This window comes from Heptranchias perlo, unplaced genomic scaffold, assembly GCF_035084215.1.
Source record: "Heptranchias perlo isolate sHepPer1 unplaced genomic scaffold, sHepPer1.hap1 HAP1_SCAFFOLD_52, whole genome shotgun sequence".
NCBI lineage: Eukaryota > Metazoa > Chordata > Chondrichthyes > Hexanchiformes > Hexanchidae > Heptranchias > Heptranchias perlo.
Window position 1 is genome coordinate 5,007,639 of NW_027139537.1, and position 23,000 is coordinate 5,030,638.

Below are 23,000 nucleotides of genomic sequence, written 5' to 3' on the forward strand. Positions count from 1 at the left end.
TGGGGAACCAGTGAGACAGACCTGTTCTTGTCAAAACGCAAATGAAACATTAATTGCGGAATTATATGGACTCTTATCAGCGCCAGAAGTAGATTTACAGTATATACACCCCAATAAATAAATAAATAATACAGATTCATGTAAATACATTTGCAACTAACAGAGTCACTAAACCATAAATATTATTTGTACCTAATAGCAATTTTCCACGTTTTCCCTGGTGGTCCAGTGGTTCGGATTCGGCGCTCTCACCGCCACCGCCCGGGTTCGATTCCCGGTCAGGGAATTTGCTCTTGCAAAAAACACGAGCCACTTTTGCAGAATCATCGCAAATTGACGGCACAGAAGGAGGCCATTCGGCCCATCGCGTCCGGGCCGGCCGAAAATGAGCCACCCAGCCTCATCCCACTTTCCAGCAATCGGTCCGTCGTCTTGCAGGTTACACCACTTCAGGTGCAAATCCAAGTATTTTTTTAAAAAATGTAACGAGGGATTCTGCCTCTCCCACCCTTTCAGGCAGTGAGTTCCAGACCCCAAACACCCTCTGGGTGAAAAAATTCTCCTCAGCTCCCCTCTTATCCTTCTACCAATCACTTTAAATCTATGCCCCCTGGTTATTGACCTCCCTGCTATGGTAAATAGGTCCTTCCCATCCACTCTATCTAGGCCCTTCATAATTTTGTACACCTCAATTAAATCACTCCTCAGATTCCTCTGTTCCAAAGAAAACAACCCCATCCTCTCCAATCTTTCCTCACAGCCAAAAATCTCCAGCCCTGGCAACCTCCTCGTAAATCTCCTCTGTACCCTCTCTAGTGCAATCACATCTTTTTTGACCAGTCTGCCAATTGGGACCTTGTCAAAAGCCTTGCTAAAATCCAAGTAGACTACATCAAAGTACTCCAGGTGTGTTCTCACCAAAGCCCTATTTAATTGCAGCAAGACTTCCTTACTCTTATACTCCAACCTCCTTGCAAAAAGGCCAACATACCATTTTTCTTCCTAATAGCTTACTGTACCTGCATGTTAACTTTCTGTGATTTGTTTACAAGTACACCCAACTCCCTCTGAATATCAACATTTATTGGACTCTCACCTCATAAAAACTATTCTGCTTTTCTATTCTTCCTACCAAAGTGGACAATTTCACATTTTCCCACCTTATACTCCTACTGCCACCTTCTTACCCAATCAATTAACCTGTCCACCTCCCTTTGCGTCCTCCTCACGGCTTACTTTCCCACCTACCTTTGTATCGTCAGCAAACTTGGATACATTACACTCGGTCCCCTCATCCATGTCATTAATATAGAATGTAAACAGCAATTGCAACATAAATTGTCCGCCCAGGATCGAAAGCAGGGCCGTTCGCGTGTCAAACGAACTGGTAACCACTACACCACAAAAAACCGCTGGTGACTTATACTGGGCAGAGGGGAACCGACCAGTCACCTCTGTCTGCTCTGATTGGGACAGTTTTACCTCTCTTTAAACAACATCTCTCCTGTCCCACACTTAAATCATGGAATTGAATCATAGAATATTACAGCACAGAAGGAGGCCATTCGGCCGTGTTGCCCTGCCTACTCTTTGAAAGAGCTGTCCAATTTAGTCCAAAAAACCCAGCCTTTTCCCCATAACCTTGCAAATCAGTCCTCTTCAAGTACCTGTCCAATTGCCTTTTGAAAGTTCCTATGAAAGCTGCTTCCACCACCCTTTCAGGGAGTGGCCACCAGATCGGAACAACCCTCTGTGTGAAAAAAATCTCCTTATTTCCCCTCTAGTCCTAAAAGCTCTCAATCCTTCTCCAAGGATGCCTTTTTACAAACATTTCATTCATCAAAAACCACACAAGTTACACCGGAGAAAGTCTTCATTTTCAAGTAATGAACGTTCCGAAGGAGCTCCCTAATTTCCCTCCCCTAACATTATGAATCAGATCATTCTCGTCCGGATCCTGTTCCACATGAACCGGCCACGCCCACCCCCGTCAGGAAATAGCCATTCTGATTCTGTGACTGTGGCCAGCTTTGTTCGGGCAGTTGGTTTGACAGGGACCTCACACCATACCCTCCTCCAGTGTTTTCTTCCACATCCGCAGATTGGGGCCGGGCCTGGACTGATTTTTTTTCTCTGTCTCACCCGGGGCCGCTGAGTTTCCTGCTCAGATCACAAACCAGCTCTCCTACACCCGATCAACAATTCACCCAGTTTGTAAATTGAAACCGGAGCAAGTCCCTCGTCAGAGGGCAAGAGATGTAGGGGAGGCAGCAACCTCTGACTAAATCTCAGGCTCATCAGAGAGGTTTGTGTCTCTGAACCCCGAATAACCTTCTGCTCCTTTTATAGTTTTGATCATTGCGCACGAGGCGGCACTGACAGAATCGTCTCTTGCACTGACAGTCAAGCAAGCAGAGGGTTCACTTGCAAAAGCAGCGTCAAAGTTTAAAACAGAATTTGCCCAACTTGGAGCTCGAGCCGACGACCACAAGATTCAGAGTCTTATGCTCCACCGACTGAGCTAGCCGGGCCCACTAAAATCTCTCCATTTGGTCTGTTATTGCAGTGAGGCAGCTGCTGGCTCCCCCCGAGGGGCTGAGTTTCGAATCGGAGAAGGAGACAGTTCAGAAGCAGGCCATTCGGGCCATCGCGCACGTGCCTTGTCCTACAAACCATGTACCAGATTCTCCTGAATTCCAAGGTGTGGAACGAAAGCGAACAACAAAAGCCCTTACATTCGACCGTGGAGGTACAGGCAATTCTCTGAGAAACCGGTTTGTCTATTTCCCGGTGTTTGCCTGTCTCTCTGGCTGTGTTTATCTCTGTGCGTGTGGAGCTGCAGGCTGATTTTGAATTAATAAGTGCGTTTGTGTATGTTTCTTGCAATAAATAAATGAGGGAATCAGACGCTTCTCTCCCTGACACTGGGGAACTAGTGAGGCAGAATTCAGAGCAGGGTTCTGTTTATTGTGAAAAAGGGATCTCAATATGTATTATTCAGTCTCTTACCAGCGCGAAGAACAAGTGCGACCCAGACGTGATTTAAACACTGAGCTATCTCATCTGGAGGCAGTACGCGCTACCATTGCGCCACGAAGTGAGATAGTAGAGAGTTGGGTTTTACCTTTATGAACGTTTCTCATTTACTGTTTCATTTATTTCAGATTCCCAAATCCCCGCCCACTCCCACCGGGTGTCAGGCAGCCTCAGAAGCAGCCTTCACCTGTCCGCGGCAGCTTGTCTGCAGCAAACCCAATGGCACACACCCGGCACCCAGAATCATCACATCACAGGAAAGGAACTGCTCAAAATGCAGAAGAGGACGGGCAGCATCTGAAAAAACGCGGAGACTTTCGGTGTGTGGAATTTGTTCAAGACTGCTCAGAAGACGGTGTTAAAATGTAAACTATGGATTTGTATAAATGGATGTCATGCTTCTTTATAAAGTGAGTGTTTATGTTCTGTGTGCCATTGAAAAATTTATTTTGATTATTTTTAAAATATGATATATCTTGTCATAAATATGTATGATTGCATCTGTGACATTTATAAATACATTTGGGTGTAACTGTGTGGTGGTTATCATTATATCTCTGTGTATCTGTGTTATGTATTTGTGTGCAATGAAAAATAAGACATAGAGGACTGAAGCCGATGGTTTCATTCTTCCCGTCGTTTAGCAGCAGGAAATTACTCGGCCATGCAGGCGACTTTTTTGTCTTCATTCATGGGATGTGGGTGTCAATGGCAAGGTCAGCATTTATTGCCCATCCCAAATAGCTCTTGAGAAGTTGCTGGGGAGCCTCCTTCGTGAACTGCACCTTTCATTGACTGTGTTATTGACATTTTCTGGATTTGCAGAAACTATTTCCGCTGGTTGCGAATTCTAGGACGAGGGGGCACAGTCCAAAAATTAAATCTGAGATAGATAGCTTTTTGCCAACCGAAGGTATTAAGGGATATGGGCCAAAGGCAGGTATATGCAGTTGGATCACAGATCAGCCATGATCTTATCAAATGGCGGAGTGGGCTCGAGGGGCTGAATGACCTACTCCTGTTCCTATGTTACATTTCCCCATGTTACATTTCCCCAAGTGTCTGTTTTCTCCATAGTTTTCACAGAGGAAAAAAAACCTGCCCCAACATAATGCTACCGCCCATGATCGAAACGGGGACTTTCTGCATATCAGGACAAGGTGATAACCGCTACACTACGGAAACCTCTGTTCTGATTAATAGCCAGAAGTTAGAATGACTGCATTGATTCTCTTTCATAACTATTCAATTGATCGAAGTTGCACAAGTCACAAAAGAAAAATGTTCATTTCAAAGTTATTAAACTCCCAAATGTGACCTGCCTTGTTTGGACAGGGGTTGACCCAGACGTCACAGCCTCAACAAAGCATATTCTCAACATTTCCATTGGGAACAAGAGGAGGCCATTGAGCCCCTTGAACCTGTTCCGCCCTTCAATTAGATCATTGATGATCTGCACCTCAAATCTATTTACCCTCCTTTGCTCCCGATCCCTCGATACCCTCAGCCAACAAAACTCTATCGATCTCAGTCTTGAAAGCTTCAATTGCCCCCCAGCATCCACAGCCTTTTGGGGGACAGAGCTCCAGATTTCTATTGCCCTTTGTGTAAAAAAGTGCTTCCTGATTTCGAACCTGAGTTGCATGGTTTTAATTTTAAGCTTATGTCCCCCTCGTTCTTGATTCCCCAGAGGAAATTGATTCTCTCTCTCTCTCTATTCTATCGAATCATTTAAACATGTTAAACATCTCGCTCAGACCGCCCCTCAATCTTCTATTCTCGAGGGAATACGCAGCCTGTCGTCATAATTTAACCTTTTTAGCCCCGGTAATATTCTGGTCAATCTGCTCTGCACCCCCTCAAAGGTCAATCTATCCTTCCTGAGGTGCAGTGTCCAAAACTGAACGCAGTTACTCCAGACGCAGGCTAACCAGAGCTTTATATAACTGCAACATACATTCCACTTCTTTATATTCCAGCCCCCTGAGATAAAGTTTAACACTCCGTTAGTCTTTTAAATTATTTTTGGACCCGTCCGTTAGCTTTTACTGATTTATGTAAATGAACCGTTAATTCTCTCTGCTTCTCCACAGTTCCGAGCTTCTTACCATTTGGAAAATACCCAGACCATAGGTCCAAAGTGGATTACCCCACATTGAACTCCATCTGCCATAGTTTTGCCCACTCACTTAATCTATCAATGTCCCTTTGTAACTTTCAACTCGCATTCCACACTACTTACTGTACCACCTAATTTAGTGTCATCAGCAAACTTGGATATACGACTCTCTGTTCCTTCATCAAAGTCATTGATAAATATGGTGACAAGCTGAGACCCCAGTTACAGATCCCTGGGGGACACCACTAGTCGCATCCTGCCAATTGGAGTTTGTACCCATTATCCCTACTCTCTGTCTCCTATCTGCGAACCAATTCTCTCCCCATGTCAATAATTTGACTCAAGTTTCATGCGCTTTCATTTTTGCGAACAGTCTCTTGTGTGGAATCTTATCAAATGCCTGTCGGAATTCTATATTAATAATATCATAGGAACATAGGAACATAGGAACATACCCTTTGTGTATAGAAGTGTTTTCTAATCTCACTCCTGAAAGGTCTGGCCCCTCGTCCGAGAATCCCCAACCAGCGGAAATAGTTTCTCTCTATCCAGAAAATGTCAATGACACAGTCAATGAAAGGTGCAGTTCTCGAAGACGGCTCACCAGCACCTCCTCAAGAGCAATTAGGGATGGGCAATAAATGCTGATCTTGCAATTGACACCCACATCCCATGAATGAAGACAAAAAAAGTCGCCTGCATGGCCGAGTAATTTCCTGCTGCTAAACGACGGGAAGAATGAAACCATCGGCTTCAGTCCTTTGAACGAACTGTATACACTTGCCGTCGAGCTCAATCCCCACTTGGTCCTCTGCCCCGAATATTCACTGCATCAGAAAATCCTCCATAACATAGAATCACAGCATGGAAACATCATAGAAGGAGGCCATTCAGTCCATCGTGCATGTGCCAACTCTTTGAAAGAGCTATCCAATTAGACCCACTCCCCTTCCCTTTCTCCATCGCCCTGCAAAATTTTCCCCATCAAGTTTTTACCCAGTTCCTCTTTGAATGTTATTATTGAATCTGTTTCCACCACCCTTTCAGGCAGTGCATTCCAGATCATGACAACTCGCTGCGTAAAAACATTCTCCTCATCTCACCTCTGTTGCCAATGACCTTAAATCTATGTCCTCTGGTTACCATCCTTTCTGGCACTGGAAATAGTTTCTCCTGATTTATTCTATCAAAACCTTTCATGATTTTGAACACCTCTGTTAAATCTCCCCTTAACCTTCTCTGCTCAAAGGAGAACAACCCCAGCTTCTGCAGTCTCTCCACCTCACTGAAGTCCCTCATCCCTGGCACCATTCTAGTAAATCACCTCTGCACCCTCTCCAAGGCCTTGACATCCTTCCTAAAGTGTGGTGGGCAGAATTGTGTGGTCGCCAGCTGGGGCCTAAACAGTGATTTATAAAGGTTTAGCATAAGTTCCTTGCTTTTGTACTCTAGGCCTCTATTAATAAAGTCACCGATTCTGAATACGTTTTTTTTACAATCTATTCAACTTGTCCTGCCACCTTCAAAGATTTGTGTACGTATACCCCCAGGTCTCTCTGTTCCTGCACCCCCTTTAAAATTGCACCATTTAGTTTAAAGAGCTGGCACAGACACGATGGGCCGAATAGCCTCCTGTGATTCTATGATTCTATGTTTTTGATTACACCTCTTTGAAGCGCTTTGGGATATCCCCCAGAAGTGGGAGTCAGCAGTTCACTTTCTCCCTTAACACTTCCATCTGACCTGGGCTGAACTAAATAGATGTGTTCGTGGTGTAATGGTTATCATGTTGGCCTCACACGAAAAACTCCCGGTTTAATCCCGGGTCAGAAACAATTTGCTGGAACTTGCTCCTCACAAACTTCCAGGCGCGAGCTTTGTCTCGTGTAAATTGGGCTGCAATCCTTTCAAATTCAACAACGGCTGCATCAGATTCCTGGTCTCATAACCACTGAAAACTTCGAAGCAGTCTCCTAAAATAAAGTGAGTAAAATGAGAAGGGAAGAAAGTCAGAAAAGTTAGCGTAGTTTCGACAGTCATTCATCAAACTTGTTAGCATTTCGTTCAGTGCGAAACAGAAAGTTGTGTGTTTATTAATGGTAATTAAGAGAATCATCTCAGAGACTTGAAACAGTTTCTCCTTATTTGCTCTATCAAAACCTTTCATAATTTTGAACACCTCTATCAAATCTCCCCTAAACCTTCTCTGCTCCAAGGGGATAATCCCAGCTTCTCCAATCTCGCCACATAACTGAAGTCCCTCCTCCCTGTTACCATTCTAGTAAATCTCCTCTGCACCCTCTCCAAGGCCTTGACATCTTTCGTACAGTGTGGTGCCCAGAATTGAACACAATACTCCAGCTGTAGCCTAACCAGTGTTTTATAAACGTTTTGCATAACTTTGTTGCTTTTGTACTCTATGCCTCTATTAATAAAGTCCATTTCACCAGGCTGTCTATGTCCTCCTGAAGTCTGATACTATCCACCACATTGTTTACGACATTCTCGAGTTTCGTGTCATCTGCAAACTTTGAAATTATACCCTGTATACCCAAGCCCAGGTCATTAAAGTATGTATCAAAAATGAAAAGTTCTTGCAGTTTGACTTGTGTGAATTTAAGCCTAGTTTATATAGCATCTTGTCATAATTTAACGCATTGCACCCTGGTAACAATCTGGTGAATCTGTGCAGCACTCCTTCCAAGGCCAATATATCCTTTCAGATTCAAAGGGTATAAACTTGAAATCAGCGTCACTGTGGATCAGTTTTCGCTCACTCAAAGTTATCTGTTGAGTGAAATAAAAGAAAGCGCTTTTAAAAAATAAGGAAGCAGCCACTGTCGCCCCTTTTGACAAGCCTATTTTGTGGCACTTTATCAAACGCCTTTTGAAGGGCCACAAACACAAAATCAACCACATTGCCCTCATCAGCCCTCTTGGTTAACTCATCACAAAACTCAATCACGATTTGCCTTTAACAAATCCACAGTGGCGTTCTATTATCAATCCACACTTGTCCAAGTGACTATTAATTTTGTCCCAGATTATCGTTTCTAAAAGCTTCCCACCACCGTGGTTAAACTGACTGGCCTGTAATTGCTGGGTTTATCCTTACACCCTTTTTCGATCAAGGGTGTAACATCTGCAATTCTCCAGTTCTCTGGCACCAAACCCTGTATCTAAGGAGGATTGAAAGATTATGGTCGGGACCTCTGCAATTTACACCCTTACTTCCCTCAGCAACCTAGGATGCATCCCATTCGGACCAGGTAACTTGAAGTACAGCCAGCCTTTCTGGTATCTCCTCTTTAGCAATTTTCACCCCATTCAGTATCTCAGCTACCTCCCCATTTACTGTGATTTCGGCAGCATTTTCTTCCTCGGTAAAGACAGATGCAAAATACTCATTTCGTACCTCGGCCATGCTCTATGCCTTCATGCTTCGATCTCCTTTTTGGTCCCTATTCGGTCTTACCCCTCCTCTTACTACCCGTTTACTATTTATATGCCTATAGACGACTTTTAATGACTTGATGAAGGGATCGAGTGTAATGTATCCAAGTTTGCTGATGATACAAAGTTAGGTGGGAAAGTAAGCTGTGAGGAGGACACAAAGATTCTGCAAAGGGATATGGACAGTTTATGTGTGTGGGCAAGAAGGTGGCAGATGGAGTATAATGTGGGGAAATGTGAGGTTATTCACTTTGGTCGGAAGAAAAGAAAAACAGAATATTTCTTAATTGGTGAGAAATTATGAAATGTTGATGTCCAGAGAATCTTGAGTGCCCTGGAAACCTGAACTCCAGGTTGTGCTAACCTGGTATAAGCATCCAAAACCTGATGACGGAGAAAGGCTAAATAAACACGAAGACACGAAACAATCCTTGGTGGTTTCTGAGAGTCAGCAAAGTGGGATGGTTTACGACCATGAGTTAAGATCAGTGGTGCTTACGTACAGAACAATGCAGCCGAATCGTCTAAAGATAGGGCATGCTCCCTTCTCAAATGTTAGAGCTCTCAATAGGGGACAGTCAGAAGTCCATTGCCACAGGCAGTCCGCAAACGTCAGGTCCGATATACCTGGATTCGAAGACAGGTCAGGTTGTGTTGATTGCTTGTCATTAATGTAACCTGTAGACAGTTATATTAAAATAATAATACTGTTGAATGTAATGTTGAAGACTGCTGTCGTGCAACTCTGTTGTAAGTCAACCTATTAAACTTGCTATTTTGTAACCACTCGGGCTAAAATCAAGCGGAAGTTATTGTTGATGGATTAACAACCCATAGCTGCGAGAGTAACGGGAAAAATCCGCCAACAAACATTCAATTTACATATAAACATCACACCCATAGTTTATATTTTCACACGTTCTTTTTTGTAGTTCTAACCAAAGTACAAACATTCGGAAGTCCACGTGTTTTTCAGAAGTTTCCCCTCCTGTTATGTATTTTGAGCAGTTTCCTCCATGTATAAACATCAGATCCATAGTTTATATTTTCACACGTTCTTTTTTGCAGTTCGAATCGAAGTCTAAACACCGAAAGTCTCAGTGTTTTTCAGAAGTTTCCCCTCCTGTTATGTATCTTGAGCAGTTTCCCACATCCTTTTCCTGTGATGTGATAATTCTGGGTGCAGGATGAATGTAATTGGATTTGCTGCAGTCCGCTGACAGCAGGCGATGGAAGCGAGCGCCATGCTGCCGCTGACAGGTGAAGGAGACTTCTGATGCTGCCTGACATCCGGTGGGAGTGGGCGGGGATTTGAAAGCCAACCCATTCCAACAATCTCGGAGCTCTAAAGCGGTGCTTGACAAACATTGATAGAAACAAACACGCAGTGTTACATCCAGGCCTCGTGGCGCAACGGTAGCGCGTCTGACTCCAAATCAGAAGGTTGCGTGTTCAAATCACGTCGGGATCACAGTTTTTTCCCTTAAGGCTGGTTTGTATAATTCTGCAATTCATGTTTTCTTTGCGTCTTCACAATTAACAGAACCCAACTCTGAAGTCTGCCACTGGCTCCCCAATGTCAGGGAGGGAAGCACCTGATGCCCTCATTTATTTCATGCAACGAACAGAAGACAAACACACGTCTTCGTTCAAAAACCAACCTGCAGGTGGACACATCGTGAGATAAACACAGGGCAGAGATGCAGACAGTATCGGGAAACAGACAAGAGAAAGAGATTGAGCGCTTCGTCATCAGAAATTTGTCTGAACCTCCACGGTCAATGAAAGGGCTTTTGTTGGTCGGTTTCCCATTGCACTGGAGAATTCAGGAGAACTTGGTCGATGATTGGTTCGGTTCCCTTGTCCACCACTGGCGGAAAAGGTTTGTCGATCCTACCCTACCAACTCCTTTCCAAAGCCAATATATCCTTCCAGATTAAAAGGGAATAAAACTTGAAGTGAGCGTCACTGTCGATCAGTTTTCTATCACTCAAAGTTATCTGTTTAATGAAGTAAAAGATACAGCTGACAAAGAATAAGGGAGCAGCCACTGTCTCCCTTTTTGGCAAGAGAAGAAAATCGATCGGGATGTATTTGGAGACCAAATTCCAACCTAACGTTTCTGCCCAGGATCGAGCCGGGAACTTCCCCGTTTTAAAACAAACCTGACAACCGCTACACTACGGAAACCGACAGCATTTTATTCAACACAACGGACAACTGAATGGTGTCCGTTCTCTGCTCGGACTTGGAATGTGTTGTTTCAAGTGCAGCGAGAGACACAGACAGTGGCTGCTCCCCCTTTTCTTTAAAAACTCTCAGAGTAGTGGGTTTGAGCCCCACGTTGGGCGAGTACCGTTTTAAACTTTTATACGGCTTCCACCGGTGAGCCCCAGCTCTGACATTTACACGCACCCCCCCTCCCCCCGCCTCTTCCGTCTTTCCGCGCACGATGGGGCCGCACCCGGGCTGAATCTCTCCAATTAGATTTCCGCCCCTGTCGCAGCATGAAATGGTCCTTATCAAAGTCACAAATGATACCCTATGTGACTACCACCATGATAAACAATCCCTCCTCTTCTTCACAAATACAATATCTCACCGTGTTGTTATGCTGTTAGACTGCTTTCCTCTCTCTGCTCATATTTGGAATGTGTTGCTTTTCCGTCAGACAACACTTAGTATCATCGTATTATGTTAGTCCACAAAAGGAGATCATTCGGCCCATCGTGCCTGTGCCAGATCAAACCCACGTATTCGTTCGAAATTTTATCAGAGATAGATTGAGTGCTTTGTTATCAGAAAATTACGTGAACCCCCACAGTCTACAGCTTTGCTCCTCGCTATCAACCACACGGCCTATTTTTGGGTCACCCGCAAATTTCTTAATCATACACCCTATGTTTAAGTCCAAATCGTTAATGTATACCAGAAAAAGCAAAGGACCAAGTACCGTGGCCTGCGGCACCCCACTGGAAACAGCCTTCCAGCCACAAATACACCCGTCGACCATTACCATTTGCTGCCTGCCACTGAGCCAATTTTGGATCCAACAAGCCACATTCCCTTGGATCCCATGGGCCTTTACTTTTTTGACCAATCTGCCATGTGGGAACTTTTCAAAAGCCTTGCTAAAATCCATGTAGACGACATCAATTGCGCTACCCTCATCGATCCTCCTTGTCACCTCCTCGAAAAATTCAATCAGGTTAGTCAGACACGACCTCCCCATAACAAATCTATGCTGACTGTCCTTGATTAGTCCGTGCCTTTCTAAGTGACAGTTTATCCTGTCCCTCAGAATTAATTCCAATAATTTGAAATGGAGTCTTTCTCCGGCTTGCTGCAATAACAGATAAGGCGGTTAGGAAAGCTTAGGCCCGGCTAGCTCAGTCGGTCGAGCATGAGTCTCTTAATCTCAGGGTCTCTCCAAGGCGCTGATTTCAGCGACCGGCGGCCCTTGACGCGCATGCCCGCTGCGCCCCTTCGAATGGAGATAGACCGTATTCTACCTCGCGCGGCATTCTGGGTAATGTCATCCGCCATTGTAAGCCCCTCTTGCTGATTATTCTGTGATGGGGTTCAGAAGGGCGAGGTTTATCCAATCAAAAGCAAAATAATGCGAATGCTGGAAATGTGAATTATAAAGAGAAAATGCTGGAAATCATCAGCAAGTGAGGCAGCATCCGTGGAGAAAGTCATCCTTAGGTTTCTGGTTGGAACTCGCGAGCGTGCTTTTGGAGGAAGCAGCAATGAGCTCAAGGCCGTTCTCTTAACTTTACAGGCAGCCGACTGATTAACATGTTGGTGCTGAGGGAGAGAAGGCCTCTTTTCATTTCGCAAACCTAAAAGCTTTTTGTATCTGCACGAACACTGCTGATTTGCTCGAGCATTTGCCTCTGCTCACCAGCAGGGAGTGCCTTTGAGTAACAACACGTCAAACCGCACTCAAGGGCAATTAGGGATGGGCAATAAAGGCCGGCCTCGCCAGCGACGCCCACATCCCACGAACGAATAAATAAAAAAAAAACGCTTTCAGGACAAAAAGTCTTCTATCAGTCAAACAGGGCTCTGGCTGCTCCCTCAAGCGGGGAGCGGCTGTTCCTTCCCGGTAACCTCGTCTGCCTTCCGCAGGCTCGGGCTCTTCTCAGCATCATTCACCATTACTGTGGCTTCCCGTTCTGCTGTTGCTCACTTACTGATGTACGATATCGCCGATTGGAGCAAAGTATTGATTGTATTCAGGGAGGGGCTAACCCAAGGCAATATTTCTCTGCTGGTCATGGAGCTGCTTGGAGGCGAGTTCAAAGCAGCGACTGTGAAGGGCAGGGACCGAGTAAATCTCCGTCAGGCCCACGTGACTGCACGAGTCGGGGTGATTAAAACGGTGAACAATCAAGAAACAGAAGGATCTTTGCTGCTTCCCTTCGATCGCTCAGCTGGTAGAACAGAGGACTATAGTGGAAAACAATGGAGAATCACCCTTAGGTTGATGGTTGAATTCCGTCTCCAAGTAGCGAATGTGATTTTGGAATAAGCAGCATTTTGATCAAGGCCGCTTCCTGTGGCTTCACGTTCTGCTGTTGCTCAATACCGTGGATTGGAGCAAAGTATTGAATATATTCAGGGAGGGGGCAATTCGTGGCGCTGCCTGGAGGCGAGTATGAAGTGATTATTGTGAAGCGTAATTTAGCGCCCGGAATTAGCTGAAACGGTAGAACGCTCACTTAGCATGTGAGAAGGAGTGGAATCGATCCTCGTATTCTCCACTCAATGATTTACCTCAGGTAATTGTCCCGAAACAAAAATGGTGCCAGTTTTCAGCAAATCCAGAACCCACATGAATCCTCAGCTTCGATAAAGAGAGGTCAATAGGCAGTAAACATTTTGGTGTGCTGCAGTGAGCAAAAGTTTTTGATTTTGTTGTTTCGCAAAGATGGAAAGATGTAGTGAGACATGGAAAAAAGCTTCACAGGTCCTGATATCTTTTCTGTGGATTGAACTCAGGATTTACAAAGTTAATAAAACTAATGCACTCCCTGCTGTGTGAAGAGCGCACGAATGGTGGAGACTGCCAGGCAGCACTGCCAATTAGTTCAGTTTGCAAGCTATCTAAAGTCATAAAGTAATGGACAGTTTGCAAAAACAATCCAGTCAGGGAGGAGTTGACCAGACAATCTTCTGGTTTGTCAATAGACACGACATCCACTGCTCCACTGGTCGAGGGTGTGCAGAGAAAGTAACAGCTCACACTCCCACAGCGCTGCGGTATGAGCAGGAAACGAGTCAGTCTCGGTCATGCACACGTGACTCCACGAGTCCGGGAGTGTCAAAAGGCGCACAGTGAATATTTACCAAAGAGAGCAATCTTGGCTGCTTCCCTTCGGACAGCGGAGGACTGCAATACAATTATCAGGTAAAAGTCATCCTTAGGTTTTTGGTTGGAACTAGCGAACGTGCTTTAGGAGTAAGCAGAAATTAGCTCAAGGCCGTTTTCTTTACTTTACAGACAGCCTACAGCTTAACATGTTGGCGCTGAGGCACAGGAGACCTCCTTTCCTTTCTTGAACCTGAAAGCTTTTTGTGTCTGCCCGAAAACGGCTGTTTTGCTCTAGCATTTGCCTCTGCTCACCAGCAGGGAGTGCCTTTGAGTAACAACACGTCAAACCGCACTCACTTTCAGGCAAATAAGCCTTCCATCATTCAGTCAGACCGACAGACAGACAGAGCTCTCGCTGTTTCCTCAAGCTCGGGCTGCTGTTCTTTTCCGATGACCTCGTCTGCGTTCCGCAGGCTCGGGCTCTTCTCGGCATCATTCAAGATTACTGTGCCTTCCCGTTCTGCGGTTGCTCACTTGCGAATACTCGATACCTCGGATTGGAACAATGCATTGAAAAAATTCAGGGAGGTGGCAATTCGTGGCGCTGTTTGGAGGCGAGTGTGAAGCGACTATTGTGAAGTGCAATTGGTCTTGCTAAGCAGGGGAATTAGCTCAAATGGTAGAGCGCTCGCTTTGCATGCAAGAAGTAGCGGGATCGATGCCCGCATTCTCCACTCACTTTTTTACCTTGGGGAATTGTCCCGAAATAAAAATGGTGTCAGTTTTCAGCAAATCCAGAACCCACGTCAATCCTAATCTTCGATAAAGAGAGGTCAAGGGGTAATAAATCTTTTGGTGTGCTGCAGTCAGCAAAAGTTTTTGATTTTGGTGTTTAACAAAGATGGAAAGATGAAGTGAGACATGGAAAAAAGCTTCACAGGTCCTGATATCTTTTCTGTGGACTGAAATCAGGATTTACAAAGCTAACAAAACGAATGCACTCACTGCTGTGTGAAAAGAGCACGAACGGTGGAGACTGCCAGGCAGAACTGCCAATTAGGTCAGTTTCCAAGCTGTCTGAAGTCATAAAGTAATGGACGGTTTGCAAAAACAATCCAGTCAGGTCGAATTAGACCAGACAATCTTCTGACTTGTCATGAGACACGATATCCACTGCTCCACTGGTCTCGGGTGTGCAGAGAGAGTAGCAGCTCACACTTCCACAGCGGTGCGGTATGAGCAGAAACCGAGTCAGTCTCGGTCATGCACATGTGACTCCACTCCATGTGAGTCCGGGAGTTTCAAAAGGCACACAGTGAACATTTACCAAAGAGAGCAATCTTTGCTGCTTCCCTTCGATCGTTCAGCTGGTGCAGCGGAGGACTGGAATACAATTAACAGATCAAAGTCATCCTTAGATTTCTGGTTGGAACGAGCGAACGTGCTTTTGGAGTGAGCAGAAATTAGCCCAAGGCCGTTTTCTTTACTTTACAGACAGCCGACAGCTTAACATGTTGGCGCTGAGACACAGGAGACCTCCTTTCGTTTCTTGAACCAGAAAGCTTTTTGTGTCTGCCCGAAAACGGCTGTTTTGCTCGAGCACTTGCCTCTGCTCACCAGCAGGGCGTACCTTTGAATAACAACACGTCAAACCGCACTCACTTTCAGGCAAATCAGCCTTCCATCAGTCAGACAGACCGACAGACAGACAGAGCTCTCGCTGTTTCCTCAAGCTCGGGCTGCTGTTCTTTTCCGATGACCTCGTCTGCGTTCCGCAGGCTCGGGCTCTTCTCGGCATCATTTACGATTACTGTGCCTTCCCGTTCTGCGGTTGCTCACTTGCGAATACTCGATACCGCGGATTGGAACAAAGTATTGAAAAAATTCAGGGAGGTGGCAATTCGTGGCGCTGTTTGGAGGCGAGTGTGAAGCGACTATTGTGAAGCGACTATTGTGAAGGACAAGTGGACTCGCTAAGCAGGGGAATTAGCTCAAATGGTAGAGCGCTCGCTAAGCATGCGAGAAGTTGCGGGATCGAAGCCCGCATTCTCCACTCGCTTTTTTTACCTTGGGGAATTGTCCCGAAACAAAAATGGTGTCAGTTTTCAGCAAATCCAGAACCCACGTCAATCCTCAGCTTCGATAAAGAGAGGTCAAGGGGTAATAAATCTTTTGGTGTGCTGCAGTCAGCAAAAGTTTTTGATTTTGGTGTTTAACAAAGATGGAAAGATGAAGTGAGACATGGAAAAAAGCTTCACAGGTCCTGATATCTTTTCTGTGGACTGAAATCAGGATTTACAAAGCTAACAAAACGAATGCACTCACTGCTGTGTGAAAAGAGCACGAACGGTGGAGACTGCCAGGCAGAACTGCCAATTAGGTCAGTTTCCAAGCTGTCTGAAGTCATAAAGTAATGGACGGTTTGCAAAAACAATCCAGTCAGGTCGAATTAGACCAGACAATCTTCTGACTTGTCATGAGACACGATATCCACTGCTCCACTGGTCTCGGGTGTGCAGAGAGAGTAGCAGCTCACACTTCCACAGCGGTGCGGTATGAGCAGAAACCGAGTCAGTCTCGGTCATGCACATGTGACTCCACTCCATGTGAGTCCGGGAGTTTCAAAAGGCACACAGTGAACATTTACCAAAGAGAGCAATCTTTGCTGCTTCCCTTCGATCGTTCAGCTGGTGCAGCGGAGGACTGGAATACAATTAACAGATCAAAGTCATCCTTAGATTTCTGGTTGGAACGAGCGAACGTGCTTTTGGAGTGAGCAGAAATTAGCCCAAGGCCGTTTTCTTTACTTTACAGACAGCCGACAGCTTAACATGTTGGCGCTGAGACACAGGAGACCTCCTTTCGTTTCTTGAACCAGAAAGCTTTTTGTGTCTGCCCGAAAACGGCTGTTTTGCTCGAGCACTTGCCTCTGCTCACCAGCAGGGCGTACCTTTGAATAACAACACGTCAAACCGCACTCACTTTCAGGCAAATCAGCCTTCCATCAGTCAGACAGACCGACAGACAGACAGAGCTCTCGCTGTTTCCTCAAGCTCGGGCTGCTGTTCTTTTCCGATGACCTCGTCTGCGTTCCGCAGGCTCGGGCTCTTCTCGGCATCATTTACGATTACTGTGCCTTCCCGTTCTGCGGTTGCTCACTTGCGAATACTCGATACCGCGGATTGGAACAAAGTATTGAAAAAATTCAGGGAGGTGGCAATTCGTGGCGCTGTTTGGAGGCGAGTGTGAAGCGACTATTGTGAAGCGACTATTGTGAAGGACAAGTGGACTCGCTAAGCAGGGGAATTAGCTCAAATGGTAGAGCGCTCGCTAAGCATGCGAGAAGTTGCGGGATCGAAGCCCGCATTCTCCACTCGCTTTTTTTACCTTGGGGAATTGTCCCGAAACAAAAATGGTGTCAGTTTTCAGCAAATCCAGAACCCACGTCAATCCTCAGCTTCGATAAAGAGAGGTCAATGGGTAATAAATCTTTTGGTGTGCTGCAGTCAGCAAAAGTTTTTGATTTTGGTGTTTAACAAAGATGGAAAGATGAAGTGAGACATGGAAAAAAGCTTCACAGGTCCTGATATCTTTTCTGTGGACTGAAATCAGGATTTACAAAGTTAATAAAACTAATGCACTCCCTGCTGTGTGAAAAGCGCACGAACGGTGGAGACTGCCAGGCAGCATTACCAATAAGGTAAGTTTGCAAGCTATCTATAGTCATAAAGTAATGGACAGTTGGCAAAAACAATCCAGTCAGGTAGGAGTTGTCCAGACAATCTTCTGATTTGTCATTAGACACGAAATCCACTGCTCCACTGGTCTCGGGTGTGCAGAGAAAGTAACAGCTCACACTGCCACAGCGCTGCGGTCTGAGCAGGAAATGAGTCAGTCTCGGTCATGCACACGTGACTCCACGAGTCCGGGAGTGTCAAAAGGCGCACAGTGAATATTGACCAAAGAGAGCAATCTTGGCTGCTTCCCTTCGATCGTTCAGCTAGTACAGCGGAGGACTGCAATACAATTATCAGATAAAAGTCATCCTTAGGTTTTTGGTTGGAACTAGCGAACGTGCTTTTGGAGTAAGCAGAAATTAGCTCAAGGCCGTTTTCTTTACTTTACAGACAGCCTACAGCTTAACATGTTGGCGCTGAGGCACAGGAGACCTCCTTTCCTATCTTAAAGCTGAAAGCTTTTTGTGTCTGCCCGAAAACGGCTGTTTTGCTCGAGCACTTGCCTCTGCTCACCAGCAGGGCGTACCTTTGAATAACAACACGTCAAACCGCACTCACTTTCAGGCAAATCAGCCTTCCATCAGTCAGACAGACCGACAGACAGACAGAGCTCTCGCTGTTTCCTCAAGCTCGGGCTGCTGTTCTTTTCCGATGACCTCGTCTGCGTTCCGCAGGCTCGGGCTCTTCTCGGCATCATTTACGATTACTGTGCCTTCCCGTTCTGCGGTTGCTCACTTGCGAATACTCGATACCGCGAATTGGAACAAAGTATTGAAAAAATTCAGGGAGGTGGCAATTCGTGGCGCTGTTTGGAGGCGAGTGTGAAGCGACTATTGAGAAGGGCAAGTGGACTCGCTAAGCAGGGGAATTAGCTCAAATGGTAGAGCGCTCGCTTAGCATGCGAGAAGTAGCGGGATCGATGCCAGCATTCTTCGCTCACTTTTTTTACCTTGGGGAATTGTCCCGAAACAAAAATGGTGTCAGTTTTCAGCAAATCCAGAACCCACGTCAATCCTAATCTTCGATAAAGAGAGGTCAAGCGGTAATAAATCTTTTGGTGTGCTGCAGTCAGCAAAAGTTTTTGATTTTGGTGTTTAACAAAGATGGAAAGATGAAGTGAGACATGGAAAAAAGCTTCACAGGTCCTGATATCTTTCTGTGGACGGAAATCAGGATTTGCAAAGCTAACAAAACGAATGCACTCACTGCTGTGTGAAAAGAGAACGAACGGTGGAGACTGCCAGGCAGAACTGCCAATTAGGTCAGTTTCCAAGCTGTCTGAAGTCATAAAGTAATGGACGGTTTGCAAAAACAATCCAGTCAGGTCGGATTAGACCAGACAATCTTCTGACTTGTCATGAGACACGATATCCACTGCTCCACTGGTCTCGGGTGTGCAGAGAGAGTAGCAGCTCACACTTCCACAGCGGTGCGGTATGAGCAGAAACCGAGTCAGTCTCGGTCATGCACATGTGACTCCACTCCATGTGAGTCCGGGAGTTTCAAAAGGCACACAGTGAACATTTACCAAAGAGAGCAATCTTTGCTGCTTCCCTTCGATCGTTCAGCTGGTGCAGCGGAGGACTGGAATACAATTAACAGATCAAAGTCATCCTTAGATTTCTGGTTGGAACGAGCGAACGTGCTTTTGGAGTGAGCAGAAATTAGCCCAAGGCCGTTTTCTTTACTTTACAGACAGCCGACAGCTTAACATGTTGGCGCTGAGACACAGGAGACCTCCTTTCGTTTCTTGAACCAGAAAGCTTTTTGTGTCTGCCCGAAAACGGCTGTTTTGCTCGAGCACTTGAATCTGCTCACCAGCAGGGCGTACCTTTGAATAACAACACGTCAAACCGCACTCACTTTCAGGCAAATAAGCCTTCCATCAGTCAGACAGACCGACAGACAGACAGAGCTCTCGCTGTTTCCTCAAGCTCGGGCTGCTGTTCTTTTCCGATGACCTCGTCTGCCTTCCGCAGGCTCGGGCTCTTCTCGGCATCATTCACGATTACTGTGCCTTCCCGTTCTGCGGTTGCTCACTTGCGAATACTCGATACCGCGGATTGGAACAAAGTATTGAAAAAAATCAGGGAGGTGGCAATTCGTGTCGCTGTTTGGAGGCGAGTGTTAAGCGACTATTGTGAAGGGGAACTGGACTCGCTAAGTAGGGCAATTAGCTCAAATGGTAGAGCGCTCGCTTTGCATGCGAGAAGTAGCGGGATCGATGCCCGCATTCGCCACTCATTTTTTACCTTGGGGAATTGTCCCGAAACAAAAATGGTGTCAGTTTTCAGCAGATCCAGAACCCACGTCAATCCTCAGCTTCGATGAATAGAGGTCAAGGAGCAGTAAATCTTTTGGTGTGCTGCAGTAAGCAAAAGTTTTTGATTTTAGTGTTTAGCAAAGATGGAAAGATGAAGTGAGACATGGAAAAAAGCTTCACAGGCCCTGATATCTTTTCTGTGGATTGAACTCAGGATTTACAAAGTTAATAAAACTAATATATTCCCTGCTGTGTGAAAAGCGCACCAACGGTGGAGACTGCCAGGCAGCACTGCCAATTAGGTTAGTTTGCAAGCTATCTAAAGTCATAAAGTGATGGACAGTTGGCAAAAAACAATCCAGTCAGCTCGGAGTTGTCCAGACAATCTTCTGATTTGTCATTAGACACGATATCCACGGCTCCACGGTGTGCAGAGAAAGTAGCAGCTCACACTGCCACAGCGCTGCGGTCTGAGCAGGAAATGAGTCAGTCTCGGTCATGCACACGTGACTCCACGAGTGTCAAAAGGCGCACAGTGAATATTTACCAAAGAGAGCAATCCTGGCTACTTCCCTTCGCACAGCGGAGGACTGCAATACAATTATCAGATAAAAGTCATCCTTAGGTTTTTGGTTGGAACTAGCGAACGTGCTTTTGGAGTAAGCAGAAATTAGCTCAAGGCCGTTTTCTTTACTTTACAGACAGCCTACAGCTTAACATGTTGGCGCTGAGGCACAGGAGACCTCCTTTCCTTTCTTGAACCTGAAAGCTTTTTGTGTCTGCCCGAAAACGGCTGTTTTGCTCTAGCATTTGCCTCTGCTCACCAGCAGGGAGTGCCTTTGAGTAACAACACGTCAAACCGCACTCACTTTCAGGCAAATCAGCCTTCGATCGGTCAGTCAGACAGACAGACAGACAGAGCTCTCGCTGTTTCCTCAAGCTCGGGCTGCTGTTCTTTTCCGATGACCTCGTCTGCCTTCCGCAGGCTCGGGCTCTTCTCGGCATCATTCACGATTACTGTGCCTTCCCGTTCTGCGGTTGCTCACTTGCGAATACTCGACACCGCGGATTGGAACAAAGTATTGAAAAAATTCAGGGAGGTGGCAATTCGTGGCGCTGTTTGGAGGCGAGTGTTAAGCGACTATTGTGAAGGGCAAGTGGACTCGCTAAGTAGGGGAATTAGCTCAAATGGTAGAGCGCTCGCTTTGCGTGCGAGAAGTAGCGGGATCGATGCCCGCATTCTCCACTCACTTTTTTACGTTGGGGAATTGTCCCGAAACAAAAATGGTGTCAGTTTTCAGCAAATCCAGAACCCACGTCAATCCTCAGCTTCGATAAATCGAGATCAATGAGCATCAAATCTATAGGTGTGCTGCAGTCAGCAAAAGTTTTTTATTTTGGTGTTTAGCAAAGATGGAAAGATGAAGTGAGACATGGAAAAAAGCTTCACAGGTCCTGATATCTTTTCTGTGGATTGAACTCAGTATTTACAAAGTTAATAAAACTAATGCACTCCCTGCGATGTGAAAAGCGCACGAACGGTGGAGACTGCCAGGCAGCATTACCAATAAGGTAAGTTTGCAAGCTATCTATAGTCATAAAGTAATGGACAGTTGGCAAAAACAATCCAGTCAGGTAGGAGTTGTCCAGACAATCTTCTGATTTGTCATGAGACACGAAATCCACTGCTCCACTGGTCTCGGGTGTGCAGAGAAAGTCGCAGCTCATACTGCCACAGCGCTGCGGTCTGAGCAGGAAATGAGTCAGTCTCGGTCATGCACACGTGAATCCACCAGTCCGGGAGTGTCAAAAGGCGCACAGTGAATATTGACCAAAGAGAGCAATCTTGGCTGCTTCCCTTCGATCGTTCAGCTAGTACAGCGGAGGACTGCAATACAATTAACAGAGAAAAGTCATCCTTAGGTTTCTGGTTGGAACTAGCGAACGTGCTTTTGGAGTAAGCAGAAATTAGCTCAAGGCCGTTTTCTTTACTTTACAGACAGCCAAAAGCTTAACATGTTGGCGCTGAGGCACAGGAGACCTCCTTTCCTTTCTTAAACCTGAAAGCTTTTTGTGTCTGCCCGAAAACGGCTGTTTTTCTCTAGCATTTGCCTCTGCTCACCAGCAGGGAGTGCCTTTGAGTAACAACACGTCAAACCGCACTCACTTTCAGGCAAATCAGCCTTCGATCGGTCAGACAGACAGACAGACAGAGGTCTCGCTGTTTCCTCAAGCTCGGGCTGCTGTTCTTTTCCGATGACCTCGTCTGCCTTCCGCAGGCTCGGGCTCTTCTCGGCATCATTCACGATTACTGTGCTTTCCCGTTCTGCGGTTGCTCACTTGCGAATACTCGATACCGCGGATTGGAACAAAGTATTGAAAAAATTCAGGGAGGTGGCAATTCGTGGCGCTGTTTGGAGGCGAGTGTCCAACTCACCTGATTGAATTTTTCGAGAAGATGACAAGGAGGATCGATGAGGGTTGCGCAATTGATGTAGTCTACATGGATTATAGCAAGGCTTTTGAAAAATTCCCACATGGCAGATTGGTCGAAAAAGTAAAGGCCCATGGGATCCAAGGGAATGTGGCTTCTTGGATCCAAAATTAGCTGAGTGGTAGAAAGCAAAGGGTAATGGTCAACGGGTGTTTTTGCGGCTGGAAGGCTGTTTCCAGTGGGGTGTCGCAGGGCTCGGTACTTGGTCCTTTGCCTTTTGTGGTATACATTAACGATTTGGACTTCAGCGTAGGGGGCATGATTGAGAAATTTGCGGGTGACATAAAAGTAGGCCGTGTGGTTGATAGCGAGGAGGAAAGCTGTGGACTGTGGGGGTTCAGGCATTTTTCTGATAAAAAAAACCACTCAATCTGTCTCTGAACTTATTTTGAACGAATACGTGTGTTTGACCCGGCACAGGCACGATGGGCCGAATGATCTCCTCTTGTGGACTAACATAATACGATGATACTCAGTGTTGTCAGATGGAAAAGCAACACATTCCAAATAAGAGCAGAGAGAGGAAACTAGTCTAACAGCATAACAGCACGGTGAGATATTGTATTTGAGAAGGATGA

General features: G+C 45.8%; 2 non-coding genes across 2 annotated transcripts; both read left to right on the top strand.

Annotated features, from left to right (window-relative positions):
- The first annotated feature begins 214 nt into the window (after nucleotides 1-214).
- Nucleotides 215-286, top strand: trnae-cuc (transfer RNA glutamic acid (anticodon CUC)). The gene has a single exon. It is a non-coding gene; the product is annotated as a tRNA-Glu (tRNA).
- A 9,721-nt stretch (nucleotides 287-10,007) lies between these two features.
- On the top strand, nucleotides 10,008-10,079 carry trnaw-cca (transfer RNA tryptophan (anticodon CCA)). The gene has a single exon. It is a non-coding gene; the product is annotated as a tRNA-Trp (tRNA).
- Nucleotides 10,080-23,000: the final 12,921 nt, after the last annotated feature.